This window comes from Mus musculus, chromosome 18, assembly GCF_000001635.26.
Source record: "Mus musculus strain C57BL/6J chromosome 18, GRCm38.p6 C57BL/6J".
NCBI classification, from domain to species: domain Eukaryota; kingdom Metazoa; phylum Chordata; class Mammalia; order Rodentia; family Muridae; genus Mus; species Mus musculus.
Genome location: NC_000084.6, coordinates 67760586 through 67772353, shown reverse-complemented (window position 1 = coordinate 67772353; position 11768 = coordinate 67760586). Strand labels below are relative to the sequence as shown.

Sequence of the window (11768 nt, the reverse complement as noted above, 5' to 3'; positions counted from 1 at the left end):
CCAGCAGGGGAGAAGTCTGCCATTCAGCTAACAGCTTGATTTTTCCAGGCCTTGTGACCAAAATGATGTCTTCAGCAATAGAGTCTTAACCATCATCAGCATTCCGGCAGGCAGTTAAAAGTAGTGCCATGTATTGTTTTAAGGATCTCTGAGACACCTGTAATTTTACATATATATTTTTAATGTCACTGTATTGTTTTTGCTCATTAAGCTTCAACAGTGACTCCCTTAGATAGATAAATTTAAAAAACAATTTGAAATTGATGTTATATATATATAAACATCCAGTCAGAAGGACAGATTTCAAATTGAGACTCTGAAACACATACACACAAAAGTTTCAAAGGTGTTGGAGGAGCTCATTAAAATAAAGAGAACAATTCTGGGTGTGGGGATGCATCCCTGTATATCCAGCAGCACTCAGAAGGCGGAGGAGGGGCTGCAGAGATGGCTCAGTGGTTAAGAGCACTGACTGCTCTTCCAGTGATCGTGAATTCAGTTCCCAGCAACTACGTGGTAGCTCACAACCATCTGTAATGGGATCCGATGCCTTCTAGTGTGCATCTGAAGACAGCTACAGTGTACTCATATGAATAAAATAAGTAAATGCGTGCTTTAAGCAGCTACTGGAATCACTTTTTAAAAGAAAGAAAAGAAGATGGAGGCAGAAAGAATACAGATTCAGGGCTATAAGCAGATCTTATCTAGAATCAAAAACAAAAAGAGCAAAAGTCTAACAGGACACTATCCAGGTGTGTAAGTGTGGGATACTGCTCTCTACCTTCAGGCTGGAAGAATGGAAGTAGTTTTATCCCCTGGTGCACTGCTGACATTGTCCCTCAAGGTAGCAATAGCCGCAGCAGTCAAAATCTTTGAAGTAAATGTTGACACGGTGACTCACACTAATCCTAACATTTTGGGAAAGTGAAATGATAGAATTGCTATCAGTTGGAGGCCAGGATGGGCTATAGAGTGAGACACTCTAGTACATCCTCAAAAATCCAGAGACACAGCCGGGCATGGTGGCGCACACCTTTAATCCCAGCACTCGGGAGGCAGAGGCAGGCAGATTTCTGAGTTTGAGGCCAGCCTGGTCTACAAAGTGAGTTCCAGGACAGCCAAGACTACACAGAGAAACCCTGTCTCGGGAAAAAAAAAAAAAAAAATCCAGAGACACAATATAACACATTCTCCAAACAAAGAATCCACAAACTACAAGCATGTGCAAGTCTTGCAGTTTCTGCTGTTCCCACTTTCCCACTCAGAAATGAACACTACTGCAGCTGTTGACCCCTTCCTGGGGTGAGGAGCAAGGCTCATGGTAGAGTGTAGAGCCATAACAAGATAGGACCTTGGGTTCATAGACACACACGAGCGCACACACACACCCTGCTCCTGGGAGCAGGAAGCTGGGCTCCTTCTTTACCAACACTACTTTATAGCCTTCTAAGAATCAGATAGGAAGTCAAGGTTTCATTGTTCCTCCCACATCCCAGTCCCCTCCCAGTCCCCTCCAAGCTGAAACAAAGAAAGGAAAAGAAGAGCAGCTAGCCAGGGGCGGCGCACGCCTTTAGCCCCAGCACTTGGGAGGCAGAGGCAAGCTGATTTCTGAGTTCAAGGCCAGCCTGTTCTACAGAGTGAGTTCCAGGACAGCCAGAGATACACAGAGAAACCCTGTCTCGAAAAACCAAGAAAAGAAAAAAGAAAAAAGAGCAGCTAAGAGCCTAAGAACCTAGCTAGGCGATTGGCATTTCCAGTTGTCTGTATGGCAGGAAGGAAGAGAAATGAAATCCTGTGTGTCCAAGAAATGTACTCTTCTGTGGCAGAGGATACAGAAAAAGAAAAAAAAAAAGGAAGCTAACCCCCTAACTGATAAACCTGTTATTCCTCTCTGTGTTAGCTTCAGTGTCAATGCAAAACACAGCTGTTGTTCCAAAACCTTAGAGTAGGCTACAGCCCCAGCTCAGGACTTGGTGGAAGCCAGTGGTATTCTAAGCTAGTGCTTTACCTGACAGTCAAAAAAGGCACCTGGGCAGAGGCAGAGGCAAGTGGGAGATAGCTGGTAGCTACAATGGAAAGGGGCCAAAGACAGCCTGAGGGAGTTTTTGTCTACTCTGGCCTGCAACTTTCCAGCTCCCCACAGTCACACAGGTCTCATTAGTCTGAAGAATCTCCAATGCAAGTGGAGAATGCTGTCCTGTTCATCATTGAAAATCTTCAGTTCACCTCTGATAGTTCACAAGTGGGTTGGGGAGGTTTGATTGTTTGGGGACTGGTTTGGTTTGGTTTGCTTTGCTTTGCTTTGCTTTGGTTTCCGAGACAGGGATTCTCTGTGGAGCCCTGGCTGTCCTGGAACTCACTCTTTGAACCAGGCTGGCCTTGAACTCAGATCCACCAGCCTCTGCCTCCCAAGTACTGGGATTGAAGGCATGCGCCACCACCATGAGGCTTCACAGTGCTGCAGTTGGGATTTTTGGCTCTGTGGGGGGTTTTGGTTTTGATTTTGGTTTTGGTTTTGGTTTTGGTTTTGGTTTTGGTTTTGGTTTTGGTTTTCCAGACAGGGTTTCTGTGTAGCCCTGGCTGTCCTGGAATTCACTCTGTAGACCAGGCTGGCCTCAAACTCAGAAATCCACCTGCCTCTGCCTCCCAAGTGCTGGGATTAAAGGTGTGTGCCCCCACCTCCGGCTTGGCTCTGTGTTTTGTTTTGTTTTTGTTTATTTTTTGTTTTTTTGTTTTTTTTTAGGTATTGTCTTCATTTACATTTCCAGTGCTATATCCCAAAAGTCCCCCATACCCTCCCACCCCACTCCCCTACCCACCCATTCCCACTTCTTGGCCCTGGCGTTCACCTATACTGAGGTATATAAAGTTTGCATGACCAATGGGCCTCTCTTTCCACTGATGGTCAACTAGGCCATCTTCTGATACATATGCAGCTAGAGGCACGAGCTCCGGGGGGTACTGGTTAGTTCATATTGTTGTTCCACCTAGTGGGTTGCAGATCCCTTTAGCTCCTTGGGTACTTTCTCTAGCTCGGCTCTGTGTTTTTAAAGACTCTTGGTTGTTCTGTTTCCCATTTTCCCCTCACTGCCAACTCTCCCCCTCCCTCTTTTTGGGGGCAGGCAGTTTGTTCTTTTCTTTTTAAAAAACCAGTCATTTCACCAAGGTTTCAGAAGTTGCCCATAGAGTTACAAACAGCAGGCAGGCCTTTAGCCCAGCGCTCAGAAGGCAGAGGCAGGCGGATCTCTGAGGTGGACTACATTTCCAGGAGAGAAGAGGGACTCTTCACCGCAGTTATGACACAAACGACTGGGCCTGGTGGTGCAAGCCTTTAAGCCCTCCAGGGGCAGAGACAGACAGAGCTTTGGAAATTCAAGGCCAGCCTGATCAACACAGCTGATCAGCAAGGACCACATAGAAAAACCCTCTCAAAATCAAACAAACAAACAAGAATGCCTGCACCAGAAATCCTGCCAAGGTGCCTAGTTTCCCAGACTCCACAGTCATGTCCCTTTAAAATGTCTCTTAAGACAGACATCTAGCTAGGACTATAGCTCTCCTATTTAATTTTTCTGGAAAATTCTGCCTCAACTAGTCTCGATGCTTTTTTTACACTCTATAAATTTAAATGTAGTGTAAATTTCCAACCTGTCTTTTTGATGAGGATCATCCACCCCCCACCCCCACCCCTACCCCCACCCCCACCCCCCTTTCTCACGGGTCCATCCAGGGCTCTGGAGTGCCCTCGCTGACAGCAGCCGGTAGGTGGCACCAAAGCATCTGATACAGAACTGTGAGCCTCAGTAACTGCAGCCTTAGGGATTTATGTGATCCCTGCCGATTTCCATGGCCTGTGAGAGTAGATAGTTTCATTAGACTGGAATCTTTACATCTCCAAGTTCCACATCGGCTTTCTCAATAAATTCAAAGTGCCTCTTGATGACTTGATGATAAGAACAGCCTTCTTCTCCTCACTTAGAGCTGAAAGTCAGCTGTGGTAGGTGGAGAGGACCAACCACCTGGAAGGCTCTGAGATCATCCTCTTGGCAGAACTGGTAAGCATTGATGCAGCTGAGATTTTAGTACACATACTGTCCTGCTCCCCCTGTGGCTTGGGGACTTTGCATATCTGTTGATGGAGGAATAAGCCCGCCCACGCTTGTGTTCCTGCTCCTATTCTTTCCAGGAGTGTGACATCTTGCCCTGGCTTAAGGGAAACACACTATTGTTGCCAAGGCTGGTTGCTATGCTCTTCTTCAGAACTGAGGGCTAAATCCAGCTAGGCTCACACATGCCAAACAAAACTGCTATATGTACCACTGAGCTGAACCCCTGTATCTTCTTGTGAGATAAGGTCTCACTAAGTTTGCCCAGGCTGGAAGCCAGTCTGGTCTACAGAGTGTGTTCCAGGGCAGCCAGGGCTACACAGAGAAACCCTGTCTGGGAAAGAAAAAAAAAAAAAAAAGATTGCCCTTGAACTTGCCCTATAGCACAGGTAGGCCTTGAACTTTTGCTTCCCTTACCTCGGCATCCAAGGTCGCTAAGATTACGTGCTTTTGTTACCACTTTGATTGCTATCCTTTGTATGAAGTATATTAACCTACAGTGATTAGATTTTACACATTTTACCTGTCCTGTCAGTTTAAATAATACAAGTAACTTTGTGGTAGGTAACATCCATAAAATTATGGTTAAAGCCTTTGATAGAAATATATAGATAGTTTTTCTTTACAAAAAAAAAAATGCTTTGATCCGGGCAGTGGTGTCGCACACCTTTAATCTCAGCACTTGGAAGGCAGAGGCAGGCAGATTTCTGCGTTCAGGGTCAACCTGGTCTACAGAGTGAGTTCCAGGTCAGAGGTATACAGAAAAACCCTATTTCGAAAAAAAAAAATGCTTTGAATATGGGGCCTCTAATTTGCTATGCAATCATACATGGCTTCAGACTTTTAGTCAAGTAGTAAGACTACACAACTCCTAGTTTATACAGGGCTGGGGATCGAGCCTGAGGCTGGTGCATGCTAGGCAAACACTGTACCAACTGAGGGAAAGCCCCAGTGCTGAGATTTCTTTTAACTTTGCTGTCTTCAGATTTTCTTGCAAAGGTAATCTAGAATAGAGTGTAGGGGGAAGCCATATCTGAATGTAGAACTGTGAGACACTCATGGATGCCCTTCTTACGGGATAGGCAAGGTACATATAGGATCCCATGCTTGTGGAAGGTTTGACAGGGAAGAGAGAGATGAGCTCTGCAGCAGAGGGGCTAGCAAAAGAGCATCCTTCAGGCTTTTGAAGTGAACCTAGGTCCTTAGCCAGGCTTCAACCTGAAGCCCTAAGGATTTCCCTGGAGCTCAAGTGAGACATTTGAGAGCTGTGTCCCTTCATGCCCGAGGAGGCTGCTGTGAAACAAGTGTGTTCCTGATCCTGAGTTCTGAATAGAGCAGAAGGGAGAAGAGGACATGGGGTGGCTGCTGGGAGGGCTATAGTGTGGGCCGAACAGAGGGAAACCACAGGGTCAGTGGCCAGGGAGAGAGGGAGCTGAAGGGCTTGGTTTCTCTCCTCAGAGGGGATCAGAGGGCCTTGTTGATTTGAGTTTTTAGAGGGGCATATGGGGTAGCTCAGAGGTAGTCCTTGCAGGGGACTTGAGTTCAGTTCTGGTATCCATGGTGGGCAGCCCACTACTGCCTGTAAATGCAACTCCATAGGGGATCAAACACCTCTGGTCTTCACAAGTATCTGTGCTCACATGCGTCTAATCTAACTGTGCCACCTACATACACACACACACACATACACACACACACACACACACACACACACAGAGGCACACACAGGCACATAATTAAAAAGAGTAAAAGTAATGTGTTTTTGATACAGTGTCTTGCTTGTGTGGCACTGTTTGTCCTGGTACTTATTAGGTACCAACCAGGCTGGCATCGAACTCACAGAGACCTGCCTGCTTCTCAAGTGCTAGGACTAAAGGCATGAGACACCACAATCAACAATAACAATGAATCTTTTTTTTTTTCTTTTTCTTTTTTTTTCTTTTTTTTTTTTTTTTTTTTTTTTTTTTTTTTTTTTTTTTAGGTTTTTCAAGACAGGGTTTCTCTGTATAGCCCTGGCTGTCCTGGAACTCACTTTGTAGACCAGGCTGGCTTCGAACTCAGAAATCCGCCTGCCTCTGCCTCCCGACTGCTGGGATTAAAGGCAGTGCGCCACCACGCCTGGCTACAATGAATCTTTTAAAAAGGGTAAATGTTACAGGCCTGAGTCATTTGCTGTGACTGAGAATGAGAAAAGGGCAGATCTTCCCCAATGACTCTTCCAGAACTGTTATTTCCCATGGAGGTTGGGGTCATACATAAAGTCACAACAGAACCCAGGCAGTGGTGGCACATGTCTATAATCCCATCACTCAGGAGGCAAACACAAGTGGATCACTGGAAATTCAAGTCCAGCCTGGTCTACAGAGCTCATTCAAGGACACCCAGAACAGAGACACCTTGATTTAAAAAACCAAAATAAATAAATATAAATAATAAAAGTCATAATAGAACCAGTATGCTGGTGAATACTGCAGTCCTAGTGCCCACAGGGGATGGCAGGATTGCAGGCCCAAGACAGCCCTACGTGATACCCTATCTCAAAAAACAGACTCAGAAGCAACATTATAAAAACAGTGGTAAAGTCACAGCCGATTTTAAGTTAATTATTAATTTATTTTGCAGTGCTGAGGTTGACGCTCTGGGGATGTACTCTACCACTGATGTTTACCACCATGGTCCTAACAGGTTTTCACAGGCAGATGGGCCTCTGCAATGGGCGGTAAAATAATGTCTTAGCTGAAGTCCAGGGCTCCTCAGCTGAAGATGCATTTCAGGGTTCTGCCTTCTCCTAAGGGACTCAGTTGACTTTCCAGGAAGAAGTCTGTCACTTGGGAGCAAGTAAACTATTAACAACACAGGACAGTCATGGACTTTGGGCAAGAAATCTGTGTGGCAGGACTGGGGGGGGGTGCAGATGTGGTCCAGTGGGAAGAAGAGGCCATTGAACAAGACCAGGGACAAGGCACTGTCAGGCCCCGGAGCTGCTGCTTACTGTGGTGACTAAGGACCCAAGCACTGCCTGCGCCGTCAGCTGTGACCTTTATGTCAAGAGTTCACTATTTAAAGCCAGATATGATGGTACGTTTTCCCTGTAACCCCAGCACTTGGGGGTGTGGGTCAAAGGCCAGACAGGAGTCAAGCACAAGTTCAAAGATTTCCAATTCAAGGCCAGCCTGGGCTATTCCCAAAACTCCATCTCAAAAATAGCAAACAAAGGATTTAGCCCTTAGGTCTCACATAACTGAAAACAGCTAAGTTGTTTAGACTGGCCTGGCTTGGCTTGGCTTGGCTTGGCTTTGTGCTGAGTATGCTGAGGGGTGAATGCTATAGGCGAGACAGCACACTAAGTTCAAGGCTGGGCACCTGAGTTTCCACTGCATAGATCAAGTACAGTAAGCCCCCACACAGCGAACAGTTGACAACAGCTATAACAAAAGTAAAGTTCCCATAGAGGACGAGCAGCAGAGAAGTAATATATTCTTTGCCCACAACACAGTAAACTCTCAAAAGGTGCTTGGAAAGAGGGGGTATACATGCTGGGTCCTACTGGTTGCTGTCCTCCTCCTGTCCTACAGTAAGCAAGGACAACACAGGGCTCCACAAACAGTGCTCACCACCATGGTGACTAACATTTGTACTCCCTCTCTCCATGGTAACAGGGGAATCACTGTTCTCAAGTCCTCGTGCGGTGATGGGACTTGTTGTCCTGGGACCTGAGAAAGGAAATTGAGTTCTCAGATAATGCAATGTACCACCCCAGGGCCTTGCTATTTGGGACAACTGATGTGTGATGTCAGAGTCTAGGGAGAGAGAATATTTTTTTGTAGGTCACTTCTAAGACTTAGTGTGACATGAAAGATGAAACTTTCTCAGCCCTTTGATTTCCAATTTCTGTGATGGAGGGTGAATGAATGCTCTCACTAACATCTGGGAAAGTACGTTTTCAACAGCACTGAGTGGTAGGATGTGGAAGGCTCTCCAAATGTCTACACCCAACCCCCTGAACCCACAAACAGGTTACCTTTCATGATAAATGAACTTTAAAGAAATGATTCACTGGGCAGTAGTGGTACACGCCTTTAATCCCAGCACTTGGAGGCAGAGGCAGGCAGATTTCTGAGTTCAAGGCCAGCCTGGTCTACAGAGTGAGTTCCAGGACAGTCAGGGCTATACAGAGAAACCCTGTCTCAGGAAAAAAAAAAAGAAAAAGAAATGATTGAGTTGATGAGGGATGGCTCAGTGGTTAAGAGCACTGACTGCTCTTCTAGAGGTCCTGAATTCAATTCCCAGAAACCACATGGTGGCTCACAACCATCTGTAATAGAATCCAATGCCGCCTTCTGGTGTGTCTGAAGACATCAACAGTGTGCTCATATACATAAAATAAATAAATCTTTAAAAACGTTTTTAAGAAATAATTAAGATCTTGAGGTGGACCAGGCAGTGGTGGCGCACACCTTTAATCAAAGCACAGAAGAAGCAGAGGCAGGCCGATCTCTGCGTTTCAGGGCTAGCCTGATCTACAAAGCGAGTTCCAGGACAGCCTGGACCTGGGAGAAGCAGAAACTGACCAGGCTACCCTGGAAGAAGCTTAGACCAACTGAGGCCCCTGGAAAGGACGCTCTCCAACCCGTTGCACTGCCTGCAGACTGTGCCCAGTGCTCCAGGTCCCCAGGTCCCCAGTGAGCTGGGGTGGGCTCTGGTGATACAGCTGTCACCTCTGCTCCTGTAGTTAACCCCTCACTCATATTCCTGTAAGTGACCTGTCTTACTCAGTGTTCTCTTGCTGTGAAGAGGTACCATAAGCAAGGCAACCCATTTTTTTTAAAAAAAAATTTAAATTAGGGCTTGCTTAGTTTCAAAAATGTAGTTCATTATCATCATGACAGGAAGCATGGCAGACACAGTAGTTGAGGGCTCTACATCTGGATCCACAGTCAGCCGGAGAAAGCCTCTCTTCTGAAATCTCAAAGCCCACCCATAGTGACACACTTCCTTCAACAAGGTCACGCCTCCTAATCCTTTCAAATAGTGGAGCTCCCTGTGGATCAAGCATTTAAAACTTTGAGTCTATGGGGGCCATTCTTACTCAAACCCCTACACAACCCCAATCAAACTCATTGGTTCACCGAGTTGGACTTTGGAGCAATCAGTACTTTGGTCTGCTGTAGGTTCCCTCTCTGGGTGAGTAGACGTGTGTGTTGCAATTTCCCAAGGAAAAGTTGTATCACACACCACCCATGCTTCAGGGCCAGAGGCAAATCCTGCCTGCTTTCTGTTACACGTGGAAGGTGGAATGCTAAGCCTTGTGGCTCACGCCTTTAATCTCTGTACCCGTGAAGCAAAAAAACAGGTGGAGCCCTGTGAGTTCCAGGTGAGACAGGACAACGTAATGAGGCCCCACAAAAAAGATTGTGTGTCTCTCTGTGTGTGTGTATGTATGTTTGTGTTAGTGTATGTGTATATGTCTGTATATGTGTGTTTGTGTAAGTATGTGTATATGTGTATGCATGTGTGAGTGCATGTGTGTGTGTGTATGTATGTGTGTGGATAATGTTAGGAACAAGCAAAAGAAGCATATTCTAAGTACTAACTAAGTTCAAGGTCCCAGGCCCTAAGGGAGCTGGGGACTTCCCTGAAGCTGAACAGCTTCTGTTGTAAACAGCTGGCTGAGTCCAGACATCTCAGGGACAACTTGTAAAGAGACAGTTCTCGGAGTCTAGCCCTCGCAAGGACAGTTTCTCCATCTTCTTGTCAGGGTCAAAGAAGTTCATGTTCCCAGGTCTAGGAGCCTATCCCACTTCTCCAAATGTTTTAATTGTCTATTAGCCAGTAACGAATAAAGAAATTGTTGTTATCTGAACCAAGGTGCGTAAGTTATAAAGGTATATAACCAATTGCCCACTATGCCCTAACTGACTATGTACAACTTACCCAGCCCTTTGTTCACTTATCATTTTAAAATTCCGGGCCAGAGTCCAGGAGAGGACCTGGCTGTAAAAGCTGAGTTAAGGACCTGGAAGCCTGGTGCCCTGGATACAGCCCAGTCTCCAACGAGCAGTCCCTTCCTTAACTCAATGTCAAACTAGAGCTGGATAACACTGCCGCTACCCCGGCTCCCCCGGCTTTGTGTTTTCATACTTTAAAAACATTGTACAAAACCCCCTTTGGGGAGTTGGTTCAGATCCTGAACTGGCCACCCCCCCCCCAACTCCACCCCCCCCCCCAGCACTCAGAAGAGAAAAATTCTCAGGAAATTTAAGCTGTCGGCCAGTTCCCGAAGTGAGTTTTCTTGGCTTCCACCAGAACCCCAACAGTGATAAAGTATAAAAAGGCCTGTGATAAGAGAAGATTTTCAAATCTGTGTGACGTGAATGCAGAAGGCAGGACTGAAAACTACAGGTGGGGAGGGGGAAGAAAGGAGAGGGAGTTTGAGGCCGGAAGTTAGGCAAGGATTGTGGGAAAAGATCATGAAAAAGAAGAAAGTGCCACATGAATGTGAAAATGATGCAATAAAACCATTTACTTTTATGATAACCTTTTTTGTTTTGTTTTGTTTTTTGAGACAGGGTTTCTCTGTGTAGCCCTGGCTGTCCTGGAACTCACTCTGTAGACTAGGCTGGCTTTGAACTCAGAAATTCGCCTGCCTCTGACTCTCAAGTGCTGGGATTAAAGGCATGCGCCACCATTGCCCGGCTTTATGATAACTTTTAACAATAATAACTAAAGAAAAAAGATAATCCACAGCCTAATCACCATAATTCTGTAATCAGAGCAAACCATGAATACTTTCATGTATTTGTTTTAGATAAATGCACTTTATAATTGTGAAGGCCTGGGTCACGGCTATCTAGCCAGCCATTTTATGCTGTTATTACTGTTACAAGGAAACTTTCTCTTGTGTTGTTCCTGGGAAGCTCTCTCGTGTCCGAGTTGATTGCATACTCTGTTATCTTCTATGCTTTAGTGTTCTTGGAAACCAATCGCAATAGAGGTCAGTTAGAACTGCTTTGTATAGTTAGCCACAATGTGCTTGGACCCGAACCAACTGCCCAGCAGCACTTCCTGTTCCCATGTGTGAGCTTCTATGGGCTTTGTCTTTATAAGCTGCCCCTGAGATGGACCCCAACATAAAGAGAGTCACATGCACCTAAACATGAAGCCATTTAAAATAAGACTTCCATTTTGAATGGGGGTTGAGTAAAGTTTTAAGTTTCTGAAACCTCCCTGGGAATTGACATTCTACTTGACAGAAAGAGATATATGTTTGTGGGCAACTAACATACTGTTTGGCAAGTTGGGACATGAATGCTAGACAAGTCAAGTTGACCCACCACACTTAAGTAACCCAACCAATGAGAACAAGACAACTTTACAACAAAGATGTGTTCCTAAGGAAATTCCCTATCCCTAAATCCTGATTGGTGAAATAATTTGGCACAGATGTTTGTGGATTTCAGAGCTCTGTAGGTTTCTGGCTCAGGGTTGCAATCAGCTCTAGAGTCTAGTCTACGTTCTTGATCAATCAGTCCTGGGGCAAATGCTCAATACACTATTCCTGACTAGTCAGTTGCCACTCAGGTTGGTAGTTTGTGAGCCAACTCATGGACCCCAATGATAATAATTTTATTAAGAAAATATGCATGGGCCAGGCAGTGGTGG

General features: G+C 45.6%; 1 long non-coding RNA gene across 1 annotated transcript; it reads left to right on the top strand.

Annotated features, from left to right (window-relative positions):
- Nucleotides 1-3694: 3694 nt before the first annotated feature.
- On the top strand, nt 3695-10643 carry Gm46626. The gene is made up of 2 exons (XR_001782452.1): nt 3695-4055; nt 6729-10643. It is a non-coding gene; the product is annotated as a predicted gene, 46626 (long non-coding RNA).
- The last annotated feature ends 1125 nt before the right edge of the window (nt 10644-11768 follow it).